The sequence below is a fragment of the Sarcophilus harrisii genome, chromosome 2, assembly GCF_902635505.1.
Source record: "Sarcophilus harrisii chromosome 2, mSarHar1.11, whole genome shotgun sequence".
Lineage (NCBI taxonomy): Eukaryota > Metazoa > Chordata > Mammalia > Dasyuromorphia > Dasyuridae > Sarcophilus > Sarcophilus harrisii.
This window is the reverse complement of record NC_045427.1, coordinates 523,889,162-523,905,800: the sequence shown is the minus strand read 5'-3', so window position 1 is coordinate 523,905,800 and position 16,639 is coordinate 523,889,162. Positions and strand designations below refer to the sequence as shown.

Genomic DNA, 16,639 nt, shown 5'->3' with positions numbered 1-16,639 from the left:
CAGGGTCATACAACTAGCGAGGGCCGAGGATGGACTTGAACCCTGGTCTTCCAGGCTCCAAGTTTAGCGCGCTATTCTAGACGCTGCTTGCCCGCCGCCGGCGGCTCGGAGGGCGGTCACTTCTGGGGGGGCCCAACGGCGGCGCCGGGTCACACCTTTCTGACCCCGGCCAGCAGTGCCCGCGCGGGGACGCACGGGCCGCTCTCCCGCAGTCCCTCTCCGAGCGCTTCCCCCCTCCCCCACAGCCTCCATGAACGGGGACAGAACAAGTACCCCAAGACTCCGCGGCGGGGGTGGGGGTGACACGGTCCCTTCCGCGGCCACGGCGGCGTCGCCTTGCCCCGCTGGGTCGCGCGCGGCCTCGGGGCTCCCGCGGGGAGGAGGAGGAGGGGAGGGCTCCAGGCCGGGCCTCGGGGACGGCGTCGGGCCGAACCCCGAGTCCGAACCCCGCGGGGTGGGGGGACGCGGCGCAGTTTGGGATGGAGAAGGAAAAAGAAAAAAAAAAAAGGCCCGAGCCGTCCCAGAGTGATGACGCGCTTCCTGCTCTCCCGGTGCTGGGGGCTCCGGGCTCGCGCTCCTCGCCTCTCCTCTCCTGTCCTCGCGCTCGCACTCGCGCTCTCTCTCCCGACTGTTGTTCGGCGCCTGGAGCCGGAGGCGGCGGCAGCGGCGGCTGCAGGAGCAGAGCGGACAGCAGACGCACCGGGGGGCACGCCAACTGCACACACACAGGCAGGCACTCTGCAATGAAACCCTAAGCGCATCCCCCGGTAAGGCACACGGGTCATTCGGGTTTTCCTCTTCCTCCAGATGCATGCACGTTGCATGAAATTTCTCGTGTCTTTTCCCCCCTCCTCTTGCAAAGAGGAAAAATCTGGATTTTTTTCCCCCTCTTCTCTCTCTCTCTACCCTCTCCCCATCTTGAGAGTGATGCCAGTGCAGAAATTAAATGCAAAGCTACCTAGACTCCTAATTCTGGAAGAGCTTTTTTTTCCCCCCCGAAATAAAAAAGATTTTAAAAAATGAAAATAATGCACCTGTCTTTTGCATATGCACGTTTCATTGCACTCAACCTAGAGTCTACGATTTGCAGTTGCAGATCTCTTTAGAGCCGGGACTTAGTAGCGGGCTCTTTGCTGCTTGCAGAGGAGGGTCTAATTCTCTGTTCCAGGGTTGGTTTCCGGTGATTGGGCTTTAAAAAGCAGCCCCGGAGGCGAAAGTGACCCCCTCCAGTTGCCGGTTTCCAGCGACTTTTGCTGCCGCCTCCTGAAGCCGGGGAGAGTTAGTCTGGCTGGTCGATCAGCTTCATTCCAGCACAACCCATCTCCACTCCGGCGCTACTTTGCAAACAAGTAGCTAGCAGCCGCATCCGAAGCAGAATATATCCGTCTTAATCTCACTAACCCCTCCTGGATTCGGGGTTTGAAAGCTTAAGGAGAGGTTAATCGCCTCTTTCTCATTCGCTCTTTTACTTTATATTTTTGTCACAAATTTCTGGCTGCAAAAGAACTGGCAAAAGCCGAGGCTCTGAGATCCGAGGAAAGGACTTGGATTAAGTGCGGTTTGCTCATTTTGCCTAGCTGGGAGAATCCACTCCCTCCAGCCTTTTTCTCTTGTCCCGTTTCGCCTCTGTCTGAACTGAAATTTCGCGCCCCGCGTTCTGTGGGAACTAGAGGGATTGAGAACACGCATTTTGGGATCCTTGATAAGACTGAGTGAAGATATTCGAAGGCGCCATATTTTCAGTGGGTCTTGCTGGTGGGGGTTGGGGGGTGTGTATGTATGTGTGTGTGTGTGCATGTGTGCATGTGTATGGAGAGCAGTTTCTGGAGCTGGTTAGCAGCCTTGCATCTTCAGCACCGCTTTCGTTACACGCGGGGGTTGGAAGCGAGCTATATTCGCTGGGAAACTTTGTACATGTGGAGGTGGGAGAGGACGACGGGGCGCGGGGAGCGGAACGGGTGTCCCTGTTAGAGCTATCGAGGTGGGGGCGACTGCGGGCTGCCGCACATTGCCAAAGCTGGCATGAGCCGGAAGCGCCCCCCGCCCCCCCCAAATCAGGGACCAGTAGTGCTCCCTACTGGACCCGCTGAAGAGAAAGGGGAGGGTAGGAGGAAAGCAGCCCGGTCCAGTTGCTGGATACCCGCCCCACCCCACTGCGCCTTTCCCTCTCCCCTTCCCCACCGAAATCCGGAGGTACCAGCTCTGGGAGGGGGGGAACACGCCCATCTAGCCCTGAGGCTGGTTGCTGGTACGCGGCTGTAGGGGCACCTCAGCCTTGCGCTCTAGATATGCGGGGAATAGAGGTGGGTGCTTTTTGCTGCATGTCGAAAAGGGGTGGGGTGGAAGGGGGAGTGGGAAAAGAAATATCCTCTCAGATCTTTCCCGGCGCTGCTTGAAGCGGAGCGCCCTGGAAGCTCTCGCTGCCCTGCGGAGCAATGACTGCTCAATACAGAGCGGGGAAAGGAGCGGGGAGTCCCAGCAGCCGGGAGCTCCTGGGTTTCGCGTGGCTGCTTAGGAGCGTGGCTGGGGGTGGGGGCGGAGATGGAGAAAGGCGGGGGAAGGGGGAGCTGTTCTTGGGCAGTCCGTCCCCCGTGTCCTCCTTGGAATCGCGTCTGCGACTCCGTTGGCACTTCCAGCGTCCTCCCGAGCTGCCCCGGCCGTCCCCAGCCCTCGCCAGCCCCTGCCAGGTCAATTCCCTGGACTTGCAATTCAGCTCCTGGAGGCGCAGAAAGGGGGTGGGACTCGAAGTTGGGGTTTCACTAAGTGAAGGTTTGTCTGCCAGGTGAGGCTTTGGGGAAACCGGGGTGTCTCCCGTGACAAATGGTGAGAGAAGAGGACATCGAGTGGTAGTGCTAGTTTTCATGGGAAAGAAGAGTTTATCAGGGAGGACCTTATGGGTGAAACGAAATTGGTTATTCCTAGAGGTGTACGTGAGTGACCGCAGGTGTTGACAAGACCAAGAAGGAAGTTGACATAGTTAAGGAAGCAGCTTTTCTTTTTGGTAGTGGGAAAAAGTGGGTGTTGAGGTTAACTCCGAAGGAAAAAGTGTTACGTATTTCCCACAGGAGATGATTTCTCGAGAGGTAGCATCTGATAATAGAATGAGCTGGACTTAACCAAGAAGAGTGATCACTCACACCAGAGGCTGGCTAGTCACTTAACTTGCTTAGAGCCTTAGTTTTTTCCTCTGTAAAATGGAGATGCTCAAGTCTTGTATCAACAATCTCACAAAGATTCAAACAATAACTGCCTCTCATAAACCATCCTAGGATGGCTGGGTTCCCCTAATACAGTGACCTGCTGAATTGCATCCTTTTCCAATAGTGTAGTAATACTGCTTATTCTCATTTTTGTCATTTGCTGTCTTATGAATGTATTTTTTTCTTGGATAAAGGGGAGGGAGGATGATAATTTTTAAAAAAAAAGTAAATCTTGTTCTTGTTTTCTGATGGTGGAAGGAAAAAGAGATAAATTCCCTGGGGACAACCACATCTCTGTGTTGTGTTTGTATGCAAGAATGTGCCAGACTTTATATTTTGCATCTTGTTGAAATATTGCCATAGTATTGCTGTTCTGTATGTACGTTTTGAGTTTTCTTTAAATAAACTGGACGGCATCTTAAAGCCTGTGAAAGAGAATTTCCCTTTAAGAGCTATGCTGTAATGCTAAGGTTTAAACTACCCTAGTTGGAATTCTTTAGATATTGAAAGGTCAATTCTTTTAATCTGTTGCCCCCTAACCTAATCCAACCCTAATTACCATTAAATTTGCAAAATAATCTAATCTTTGAGAGGGGCTGGTGATCCCACTTCCTCTACCAGTTTATGTGCTGGACCTTGGGGACCTTCCTGAATGCCATTTTCTGCACTCCTGCTCCCCCCCCCCCCCCCCTTTTTGAGTTATAGCATACAAGCATCTATACCTGAGGACTTTTTTCCGGTTTTCTCTGTTTAGCATAGACTAGTTTTGAAGCGGATCTAATGTAGTGATGAAAAATTACATCTTTTAAAATCTTGCCAGTTATGACTATGTGACTATGAATCTTTAGACTGCTAAATTGTACATGGACTATGAAGCTGCCTTAGCTTCTTACTTTTTGCTGACTCTTATTAGGTAAAATTGTAATGAAAATTTTGCCCTTATTAAAGCTGAAATTGTTTTTTTTCCCTTCCTGGAAGAAAGAAGTCACCTTTTTTGAAGTTGTCTATAATGAAAATTATTACAGCATCAGAGTAGGTATATAGATTTAGATTACATCAGTCTTTTCTATTTGGTGGTTGAGATAGACTTTGCATTTTTTCACTTCTGGCTTTTTTCTACGCTATATTCTAAGGAAACCTTTCCCACTTCCTCACCCCCCAAGTATTTTGAAAATGGAGTTGCCTTTTTGGGGAAATTATTCTTTGTGTGTAGGGGATTTCCTCTATCCCCTACATATTTTAAGTTTCTGAACATTTCCCTCCTTAAATTTAGTCCCTTTCTCATGGTTATCCTTCAGGCTATTCCTGGAGACTATTCCAGAAAGTAAACAGAGGAATTTTGCCATTACAGGTATAAATTTTATTGTAATCTTTTTTTTTTAAACTGTGATAAAGATTAGGAGCAAAATCAAAAGAAAAGGAAATTTTATTATAATAATAATTGATAGTTATATAGTGCTTTAAGGTTTGCATTTTATTTACATTTTTTTTCCTGTAATCACCATCTTGGAGGTGTGTACCATAGGGATTGTTGTTCTCTTGTTACATATGAGGAAACTGAGGCCCAGAAAGGACAAATTATCCTTTACCTTATCCCTTAAATATTTCCTTTGTCTTAAAGGTTTTAGCATGTAGATTTAATTGTCAACTATGCTATTTAAAAAATAACTTTTTTTGTAATAATTACAGCTTGAGCAACATTCTGTGACTTCAAAATATTTGAAAACTGTTCTTTGCATGTTGTGAAACTCAAAACATTCTAATGTTTTGGGGTGTTTTTTCTTTGACTGTCAAGAATATTAGGAAATAATATAGGACTTTGTGTCCTATGATATTCTTTCCACAAGTCTTGCAGCATTTTTTGGAAAAATTTTGGGTGTTTGTCCCTAAGGGGAAAAGTAGAAAAAAGCAGTGAAGTTTTTTAAGCTAATTTTTTATTGGGCATAGCAATTTTCAAGACAAGATGGAAGCTGTAGTAAACATAGTCAGAATTATAGCCTAACTTATCCAGCTGGTGCCTTTTTAATTATGGTACTTTCCTCTAAAACTTTCTAATCCTATTAATTTTATATCTAATAAGGGAACTAACTAGTAAAAACTAGTCAAAACACAAACCAATTCAAACCATTTAAAATAATTAGAATAAATAAAGGGTATATAACCAGATGTTTTGCCTAAAGATAAAACATAGTTAAGGAATCTGTGGTCCATCTGTAATTTTTCCACTAAAAAAAAAATTACACGAAAAGTTTCAAAAGGCAGAAGTTCTTTTTACAGGGGAAAAAAAAAAACACTTGACCAAAGAGGGAGATTTATGGTGTATCTTTCTTACGTAAGTGAAGTTTAACTCATTTTAAATAACCATTATCTTTTTGAGTTAGTACTAGTTAGACAAGAAAGAACAGACCATACTGAATACAGAGTAGAATCATAGACTCTTTGAGCATTTAAGGACTTTAATTGTTTCTTTCTGTTTTGGTAATGAGAGACTTTATTTATGGGTTACCTGGAATCATGACTTTGACTGGATTTTCAGAGTTGATGTTAGTTCCATGTTTATGTTTACCTCTTAACAGTCACTTTAATTTCAGTCAGATTCTTGATGTTTTGGCTATGTAGATAGTACAGGAAGGGAATATTGTTCATATACATGTGTATGCATGTGTGTATGTTATATATTTTGCTTTTCTAAGGTTCTAGTGCCATTTAGACAAAAATTTCTTTTTGGAGAATAATAACCCCCCATAGTTTTAGTTCCTAGAGATAATGTCCCTTTCTATTTCTACAGCAAGTAGATAGATTATCAATAAATATTAATTCCTCCTGGAATGTAAACTGTTGACAGAAATGTTTTGGAAAAAGTTCAAGGTCTGGGGAATGCATATAACTCCTATTCTTCTCCACTTGCTATATCCTGGGTAGAAAACCTACAATACAGAGAATGTTTAAAAAACTTGATTGTCACTTTCTTGCCATCCATATATAATGTATGGCAGCACCCAAAGATACTTCTCAAAGGCAGAAGAAAAGACTGAACTTTTTGAAGTCATCTTTCTCCACAAAAAGCATTTTTAGGAAGTCTTCCAGTGAGCTTCTTTCTAGGAGCTGGAAATCTGTATTTGTGTACATGTTGATGGAATATCTGGTAAAGTAATTTCCTTCAGTGTAAAGGCCAGCTCCTAGAAAAATTTTATTGTGGATTAGTACCTTGCACTGAAGACAGTAATAGTGAAGATATGGTAGCTTTAGTTCTTTTCCACATCATAGATTCAAAGATTCAGAGGTGAAAGGGATCCAGAAAGATAACTCAATTGCTCAAAGTCACAGAAGTATTAAATGACTGATAAATTTTGAACTCAAAAGCCCCTGACTCTAAATACAGCCCTCTCACACAGCATATTTTTCTGCCTCCCCCATATTAGTTTACAGTTGCTTTTGGGAAGTGTGTCATATTTCCACAACACAAAGGGTAGCCGTCAGAATGAAGGTTGACCTTTATTGCTGTACTTCCTCATGATCAAAGAGAGTTTATTAAATTGCTTTAGTATCTGTTTAGCTGGTAATTACAGCATCCCTTCTGAGTTTCAGCCCTGTTCCCAGTTTTACTTCCAAATTCTTGACTTCAATTCCTTTTAGAAGAACTTAAAGCATATTTTTCACTCTCTTCACTTCCTAAGCATTAAACAGTGGTTCATCTGTGGCTTCACCTTTCTGGGTCTCAGTTTACCCATCTGTACCACAAAGGGATTATACTAAATTATCTCCAAAGATCCTATAATTCATTAATCTTTTATTGTTCTCAGTGTCTTGTATAGTTCTGAGCACATAGTTGGCATTCATGAAATACTTGATGATCACTTGATTAATATGGAGGCTCTAAAGACAACTAGATTTATTCTCTGGTAATTGCCTTTTGTTGCTTTTTCCCTGAAGAAAGAATTTACACTGGGGGCAGCCTCAGTTGCTGTTGTACAGAAATGGGGATTTGACATCCTTGAGATGATAGTGATGGCATGTAGGTCAGTGATAGAGATTATGCAACATTCAGTTCCTGTGTCCACTTGAGAAACAGTAGGAAGATTTTTGCCTCTCTATCTGGCATGGTGTTTAAGTCTGTACACGTGTAAAGCATGTGATGCTAAGGATGCTTTTCCCCCATTCTTTTTTTTCTAAGGATTCTGAACAAAGTTCAGACCACTAAGTTCTTATGTCTTAAATTAAAATCCTCTCTCTCTCTCTTTTTCCCTCCTGGGTGTTTCCACTGCTTCTGGACATGCCATTTAATTACTTGACACTGGTGTCTGTATATATTCTGACATGTTGATTTAAATGAGAATACCTTCCAAAATGTGCCCTGAAGTCATGCAGGTTAATGCTCCAGGGAAAGCCGAGATTATTATTGGGTTTTACAGTTTACTCTGAAGCCCACATAAGAGGCTTAATTTTCTCATTTACCTTAAAGTGCTACCTATGGGTTCAAAACCTATTATTTATCTGCCTTTAGGTCCTGTTTAAATGAGTCTCCTTCCTGGGACTGGCCAAAACTCTAGTTCTTTTGTGGAGATGGCTTGGTTTGACAGAAGCATTTAAAAGAATCTTGTGTTCTTGAGTAATAATAATAGTTGACTTTTTATGTAGCACTTACAGTTACTAAGTACTTTCTTCTCAATGCGCTTGTGAGGTAGATAGTGCAGGGGTTGTCGTTCCCATTTGACTCAGAGAAGTCCTGAGATTTGCTTTTGAATAATTTCAGCTCAGCAAATTTAGTGGCACCTACTCTTTTCAGGGCACTCTACCAGGTTATAGTGCATGTAAAGTCAAACAAAAACAGCACGTTGATGAAATCAATGAGATTTAAGGCTGGAAAGGACCACAAAGATCATCTAACTTACATTTTACAGAGGAGAAACTGAGGCTTGGTAGCTTAGGTTCCATAGGCATGAAATGGCAGAACTGGAATCCGAACCAATGTAGTATGACTCCATAGCCAATGCTTATTTCAGTACAACACACTGCTCTCTAGAGCTCAGCTATCAATAGGGGAATAGGACATATATTCAAATAGTTATGATACAAGGTAGCATGGGACAGGAACAGTGGAAAGGTTCAGATAAATAATTCTAAAAGAATTTGTGGTGGATTTCATATTGATGATAAATAAGACCTAAAATGAAGGGAAAGATTTCAGTAGGTTGAGATGAAGTATATTATTTCTAGTATAGGTTATCAATGCATAGGTAGAAGAATTCAAAATTGAATAAAACACTAAGTAAGTTTAAGCAAGAGATGATGAGGGCTTCAAATAGGATAGTAGCTGAGTGGAGAGGAAGAGATCTATGCAAGTGATGCTCTAAGGGTAGAAAAGAACAGATTTGGCAACTGTTTAGATAGAGAGTGAGCAAAAATGAAGTATTGAGGATGACATCAAGATTGTGAACAGGGTGGCTTGGAATGATGGAAGTGGTCTCAGCAGTAATCAGGAAATTGAGAATTGGGGAGAAAAGATAAGTTCTGTTTTGAACAGAGTGAATTTGAGATGCCCATGTAATATCTGATTAATTGATAGACAGTTGTTAATGTAGGATTATAGCTTAGGGGAGAAAGGAAGGCATAAGGTATATATGTGATAGACTACTGCATGGAGATGGCAATTAAACAAATTAGAATTGATTAGATCATCATAGAGAGTAATAAAAAAGAGAAGGGGTCCTATGGCAGGAATTTGGGGAACACCTGCATTTTGTGGGTGTGAATTGGATGAAAACCTGGCAAAGGAGACTGAGAAGGAGCAATCTGACTATAATGTGAACCAAGAAAGAATAGTGTTTAGGAAACCCAGAGAGGAGAAAATACCCAGAAGGAAGAGATGGTAGTTTTGAATGCCAAATGCTATGGAAGTCAAGAAGGAGATGAACAGACAAGACTTAATTTGGCACAGTAATTACTGGTACCCAGAAGAGAAGAGAAGCAGATAAAATGGAGGCACTAAGCATTGACTTTTTTTCCTCCAGGTGTTTTGTTGAGAAAGGAAGGAAGAATATTGGACAGTAGTGGAGATATTAGGATCTAAAGAGGGCTTTTTTTGTAAGAAGACTTAAATATTAGGGAAGTTGCTATTAGCTCTGGAGGGATTAAAGATTGGAGAAAGAGTAGGAATGATAGTAGGAGCAATCTTCTGGAGAAGACAACATGAGATAGGATCAAGAATGCATGTAGAGGGGGAGTACTTGTTAAAAAAAAAAGAGCAATTTACTTTTATACCTGAGCTGGTAGGGGAGTGTGACATGAAGAGATGAGAAAACAGTATTTTTGGGGAAAGACCTCATTTTTTGGTGATGAATGAGGCAAGGTTCTCAGCTGAGAAGGTGAGGTGTTATGGGAAATTTGAGGAAAGAATAAGAAAGTTGGATCAGTCATCGTGAATGGAATAGAAAATGGCAATGAAGGGCCATTTGAGATGAAATAATATCTACACAGTTTTATAACTTCTCAGTTCCTTTCAGTAGCATGTGAGTAGGAGTGAAAAAGACAGATGATGGGAATGATCCAGAGTTGGGTTTTAGCAAAGAGTGATTGGAAATAGGACAAGGCAGGAAAGTATATGAGAGTTAGAAATATAGTCCATGAATTGAACTGGCTTGGTGGCTGTGTGAAGGCTTCATAAAAGGGAAAAAAGACAAGATTAACAATAAGACAGTTTTAAAAAGTTGAGAATATGAAGACCTGAACAAGATTAGTGACTGGGAGTGGTAAGGAAAGTCTGAATGTGCAAGATGGTGTGAATGTAGAATAAATAGAAGTAGATTTTATGTGGGAAATGAGGAAGAGGGAAGAGTATGAGGTTGCCTCTGAGGTTTGGACTTGTCCCATTAATTAGTCATTTTTCTTTAGTAATTGCCATGTGCTAGTGATACAAAAATTTCCTTGCATTAAGTTAAGAAGCTTGAATTCTATAAGGAGAAGTAACAGGTATAAGAAATAAATAAATTAGGAGGAGAGGGTAGATTGGAAAGGAAGACTTTAGTTTTGTAGAGGTGAAGTTTGAGTAGCCAGGTAACATCTTATTAAAGATGTTCAGGGAGCAGCAGGTGATTCAAGAGATTGTGGCTGGAGATAAAAGATTTGGAACTTAATAAGTTATAGACAGGTTGACTGTATCTATATGTAAAGGAAGTTTCCACAGTGGGATTTCTCCTACACTGATAAAACCACAGGTTTGAATGAAAAAAAAAATTACTAATAATTATTGTCACCTTATCTCTGGGGCTCATTGTCTTCATCTGTAAAATGTGGAGGTTGGCTCTTCTATCTTCTTTTCTTAGTCTTTTCCGTCTGGAGCTATATCATGGTCTTCAAACTAAGTTATGGGATTTCCTATTTAATTTTTTTCCTGTCAAATCAGTTTCTCAAATCTCTCAGCTGGCCTATTATTCTTCCTCTCCCAAGGGGAAGGGTCCAGGGTCAGAGATCATAGAGACAGAAAGGACCTTAGGGACCATTTAGTCCAAATCTTCATTTTACAAATGATTAATGAGACAAAGGGATTGAGACTTACCTAACAATAAACAGCTATTGGGATTGGAACCCAAGTTTTCATATTCTTAATATAATATCCTTCGTTCTACACCATCTATGTCCTGTTGGGCTTGACAAGCAGTATGGGAACCATGGTGATTTTTGAAAGAAGCTGCCAAAAAATGATTGTGTAGGAGAAAAAGCAGGGAGTGTGGAGTGGAGATGAGATAGCCGAGAACTGTAATCCTTCTGGGGAAAATCCTGATGTTCTTTCCTCAACATTGGAGATTCAGCGTTTAACTTGTAACTTCCGACCATCTGATTGCAGTCTAGTCCTTTCCTTAAACTTGAGTTGTAGTCACTCTACACTTTCTACCTCCCTGTTTCTGTTAGGGAAGGATAGTCTGTAAAAATCACATTTTCAATGCATATAAAAGGGTTTTTAAATTTACTTTCCAAAAACCACTCCACAAGTTGAATTTAATTCTCTGGCTTATTTCCAGCATATTCTGGCTTGCATATGGCTAGAGTGAAAATGGTAATCACTTTTTTAAAAAGTTCTCTACCTGAAGAATTTTCAGTATTTACTTCATTAGGCTTTTTGGCTACCTGTATGTACCAGAGGTATTCCAGTGTGTAGAGCAAAGGATTCATCTAGCTGCTTGACAGGCTGGAAAATAATAGGAATCTGACAGTAGGTTTTATTCTTTGTGACAGGAAAAAAAATGAAGGGTATTTGAGAGTGAGGTATCTTTTATTGCTGACTGTGCAATCATTGCCCCAAATTTCTTTCTTTCTTGGGTAAGACCTTTTCTGTTTGTACACGTTGACCTCCCAGCTCTTTGGAGGTGGCTTTATAGCAAGTGTTTAAAAAAAGATTCTTAAACACATTAATCCTTTTAGAAGTTGAGATACCAGATGAACATATATGTGTCATAAATTAGGGAAAAAATGGGGAATCCAGAGAAGGGGTTGCTGTATTTATCTATGCTATTGAAGGTGGTATATCTCACACACTCTAGGGTGTGACAAAGAAGGCCTGTTAGTGTTTTGCAAATATTGTTTCTTCAAGCAAAATGTTTGGGGGCTCTTCATTAAGTATTCATGGTAAAATTTTGCATATTTGCTTGTTCTTTTAAAATCTTTTCTTAAAAAATCCCAAAGTTCTGTTTGATTTTCCAGTGAATTATTCAGCTTGGGTTTGTATTGTAGGAATCTGATCTATAGATTTTGGAGCTAAAAGGAATCTTAGGAGATCATAAAATATTAGAATTCAAAGGGACTTCAAATTTCCTCGCCTATCCTTCATATGAACAGGAATCTCTTGTATGGTATCTACCCAAAGAGGTCATTAGGGAATCAAAGACTATCCAAGACAGCCTAAACTATCCCATGTTTGGATGTCTTTTAATTGTTAGGAAGATTTTTGGGAGAATGAGCTTTCGCTGTTTTTATTTTTATTCCCAAAATTTAGCACAGTGCTTGGCTCACATAAGCATTTAATAAATTCTGTCTTTTACCCATCCATCCATCCATCCATTTTATCTATACTTTTATTTAAATTTTGATCTGTCTCTACAGTTTATCATCTATTTCTCCATCTGTTTCTCCATCTTTATCATCTGTCTTTGACTGTTATATATGATTTTTCTCTGTTTATTTGTGGACTTGTCTACTTCACTGTTTATATGGCTGTCTCTCAGTTAACTCTGCATCTTCTACCTATTGTTTCTAGTCAAGTTCCAACAGTCCTCTTAGACTGTTCTTCCATTCATTTCAAGATGTTGAAAACTCAGTCCTTCCTTCTACTTCATTGATACTGGTCCACTCACATTTTTAGTTCTTTGGATGTTCTCCATTTTGTCAGTACCTTTCCTAAAATGAGGAAACCCGAACATTTCATGGTTTTATGTTTGTACTTTAATTTTCTTAGTGAGTTTTATGTCATGTTAGCTTTCTGGAGTCCACTAACTTCATCTAGACATTTTTGTATATTAGTCTATTTTTTTGAGCTATGTAAAGTTAATGTATTTGGGCAAAGTAAAGAGGGGCAGAGGTGGGGGACAGTTGGTTTCAAGACCAGGAAGACCTGGGCAAGTCACCAAACATCTTAATGTCTAAGGTATCTCTTGAAGGCAGAGGTTCTTGCTCAATTTGAGGAATAGATCCTTTTGGCAGTCTGGGGAATCCTGTAAAGACCTCAAAATCATGTGGTTTTTTTTTTTTTTTTAAATATATGAAATAAAATACGCAGATTTACAAAGGAAACCACTTATAATGAAGTACAGTTAAGTGGCTAAGTGATACAAGGGATAGAGCACTGGGCTTAGAATCAGGAATTCTTATCTTCTCGAATTCAAATACACCCTTAAACACTATTTTTCTGAATTTAGCCAAGCCAGTTAATCTTGTTTGCCTCACTTCCTTATAATGAGCTGGAGAAGAAAATGACAAACCACTCTAGTTATCTTTGCCAACAAAATCCCAAGTGGAGTCACAGAGACTTGGAGGTGACTGAAAAATTACTGAATTGACAGTTAACAAAATGCTAAGGAAAAAAAAAATTATTGTGATCTAACATATCTAACAGCAGGTCTGATAACTATAGTAATTTATAAGTAGTGAAGAAATTTTGATATCTACAACAATGGTAGTATGAGATGAAAATATTTGTGAATTCTATTGATGATTGTTCTCTACCTTCCAAACAGAAGGACATGATAAATTTCAGTGAGATGTTACATGCACACAAATTTATGGACGTCTATGAACTTTTTGGAGTCCTGGATGCAAGATTAAGAACCCTGACTTTAAAGTTACAAATTGCAGAAAAGGTGTCAGCTTGTATTGGTAAAAGGAACTTCTTTTCCTGAGAGTTCACTATATTATTAAAATCATAGATTAGATCCTAAATGATTTCTTTCTTAGCAAAGCAAAGCAAAGCAAAACCAAACAAAAGAAAAACTGTGGATTAGGATGATGTAGGAAGTAGACTTTGTAGCTATTGCCAGTAGAAATTTGAAAAAAAATAACACTCATAAAATATATAAATATAATAGTATATAGATAGTAACAAAAATGTCCTAAAAGGGATTTGCTGTAGCCAATATTATTACTAGTAAATTTTTTTTTTAAATTTTTTTTATTTAATAGCCTTTTATTTACAGGATATATGCATGGGTAACTTTACAGCATTAACAATTGCCAAACCTCTTGTTCCAATTTTTCACCTCTTACCCCCCCACCCCTCCCCTAGATGGCAGGATGACCAGTAGATGTTAAATACATTAAAATATAAATTAGATACACAGTAAGTATACATGACCAAAACGTTATTTTGCTGTACAAAAAGAATCAGACTCTGAAATATTGTACAATTATTAGCTTGTGAAGGAAATCAAAAATGCATGTGTGCATAAATATAGGGATTGGGAATTCAATGTAATGGTTTTTATTACTAGTAAATGTTAATGATAATGAAGTATTAGACTTCCAGATCAGATCTTAACATTATAAAGAACATGTATATAAAATTTAAAATTTCCTAAGTCCTTGGCCCATGTATTCATATTTAACATAAAAATTCAATACAGTTAAGTAATTTGGACTTTTTAAAAATCATTCATAAGGTTTAGACACATAGTTGTATTATAAATACTTTTTAGCTTTTTTGTATCTATTTTAATAAATTTAGTTTGCTCTGGCTTTTCAATTATAGTGCCTCTTTAAAGATATGAAATGATAGTGACTTCTAAAGGGAAATCTAGTTGAATAAATTAAATTTAATTTAGATTTCCGTTATATGGGATCAGAATACCACAGCTAAAAATGACCTTGTCTGTTCCAGATCTTTCATTTTTCTAGATCACTTATCTAAGATCCAAAGAGATGATATGATTTGAATGACCACTATTTCTTCTTAGTGCAAGCATATTGTCTTCAGTTTTAATCAGAGTTCTTGAAACATAGGAATAAGGATTGGGCCTATAATTTTATTCATTAAAGCAAACTACTAGAAGGGAAAGGTCAAAAACTTTTCAGCAACTCAATCTTACTGAATTCCCAAAAGAAAAACAACAACAAAAAAATCCCATCTCCTTACCACCATCATCACTGTTAGTATATGTAATACATTACAAATCTTTAAAGTTGTCATCCAAATGGGATTTGGTTGTGATATTGAAACACTGATATTTAAAGAAAGCCTTGATAGAAAACTGTATTTTGGTAGCTGTGTAAATAAATTATTGAATCTTTGCTTGACCTGTAAGAACTTTCTTGACCAAAGGTAGAGGAAATAAAACAATTTTCTTATTAGAACTTGCCAGTGCAAATTATAACCTCTTCACATCTTAAAAGACAATTTCATGAGTTGCTGTGGTCAAGACAGTCCATTACCATATAGTTATTAGACTCTCTGCACTTTAGATTTCTTTGTCTTCAGATGATATATGTTTATTCCATTACCTAGTCTGTACTCAAACCCTTTCTAACTTTAATAGAGGATCTTTATAGATCAAGGTGTGTGTGTGTGTATGTGTGTGTGTAAGAGAGAGAGAGAGACAGACAGACAGAGAGAGAGAGAGAGTTCTTAAATGCATAAATTCAGATGCATAGCATTACAAAGAAAACTAGTTATATAAGTAGTTATAAAATATTTTAAAATAAACAAATTCACAGAATCCCTGGACTAAAAGTTTGTGTTCTAATATAAACTTCAGTGACTCAGGGTCACTTCCTTGCTACAGTGGGACACTGGACGTTAGTAATTCTTTATTAGAATAGGAGAAATAAACTGAAGTATTTAAATAGGGCTTGACATCTCAGTAATTATGAGTACATTTTTCTATGAAAATTAAATTTTCTTTGGGAAGAGATTTCCAATTCTAAGTTTGTTGTATTGGGTTGATATTTTTTTTTTATTTCCTGGCTCCTAGCAGTTGCTGAAATTCTGGGTCCACCCCTATTCCCTAATCAGACTTTGCTGAACCTACTAGATCTGTAGCTGCTGTCTCCCAGCAGGTATCATCAGGGTATACCTTCCCCTCCAGTTCTAACATTCCCTGCTCCTCAGGGTGTCTTTTAGTGAGATGGACTTCATAGGCACTTTGTGTCACGATCTTGAACCTTTCAATAACTTAAGGTTCTCAGAGAACTTCCTTTATTCATTAATATCATCAGGATTCATTCCTAAATTGGTTAGCATCATGTCCTTTTTTCTTAATTTTCTCAATCCAATTCATTAAACAATTATGAAGCATCTATCCAGTGCCAGGCACTGTGTGTATAGCACACAGGATACAATGCATAAAAAAAAGCCAGTCCCTGCCCTCAAAGAGCTTATAGTCTAAAAAGGAGAGACAAGGTACAAAAAAAAGCAAGGAAGTGGAAATAGACTGAGGAGAGGGGGAGGCATGTGGAGCAATAGGGGGTCTTTTGTTCCTTGGAACAGAACCAGTTCTTGGAACCAGAATCTGGTGCTACCAAACCATGTAGAACATCGAATGTAAAGTAGAGTGATCTGAAAGTCCAGCTTCTGTTCTCTGCAGAGGAAAGCATCGGGAGAAGTTTGGTAACTTCCAGTCAGGAGGGGACAGGAGGCTGAGGGAAGTGGGGTCAGTCAAGGTTTGAGTTAACAGCTAGGTGGTAAGTTTAAAAATGATGAGCTTGACCTGGGAGGGGCATCTTGCTCTGGAATTGAAACTAGTTACTATAGTATATGCAAAATGGATTCTTTGGATATCATCCTGGGGCACTGAATCCCAGGGGCCCCTCTTTCATTCCCATTTACCTCTGCCCTTTCTCCCCAGTGTCTTCAGATCTAACTACTCCTTTCACTGGGCCCCCTGGGATGACTGATGCATGATCACCGCATTTCCTCTCCTCTCTTAATCCTTGTCTTCTGTTTCTTGGCACTCCCCCAG

The 16,639-nt window shown here is 39.7% G+C and overlaps 1 protein-coding gene across 3 annotated transcripts in view; it reads left to right on the top strand.

The window, feature by feature from the left end:
* Positions 1-653: 653 nt before the first annotated feature.
* TLN2 (talin 2) overlaps positions 654-16,639 on the top strand; it is a 528,144-nt gene continuing 512,158 nt past the window's right edge. For 2 of the 3 annotated variants that reach the window (XM_003755615.4, XM_023497706.2), the window contains exon 1: positions 654-767. The gene's annotated coding sequence lies outside the window, so the exon portion shown is untranslated. Of the gene's footprint in view, positions 768-2,595; positions 2,783-16,639 lie in introns of those variants that run through there. The other variant, XM_031955439.1, reaches the window with a different exon arrangement.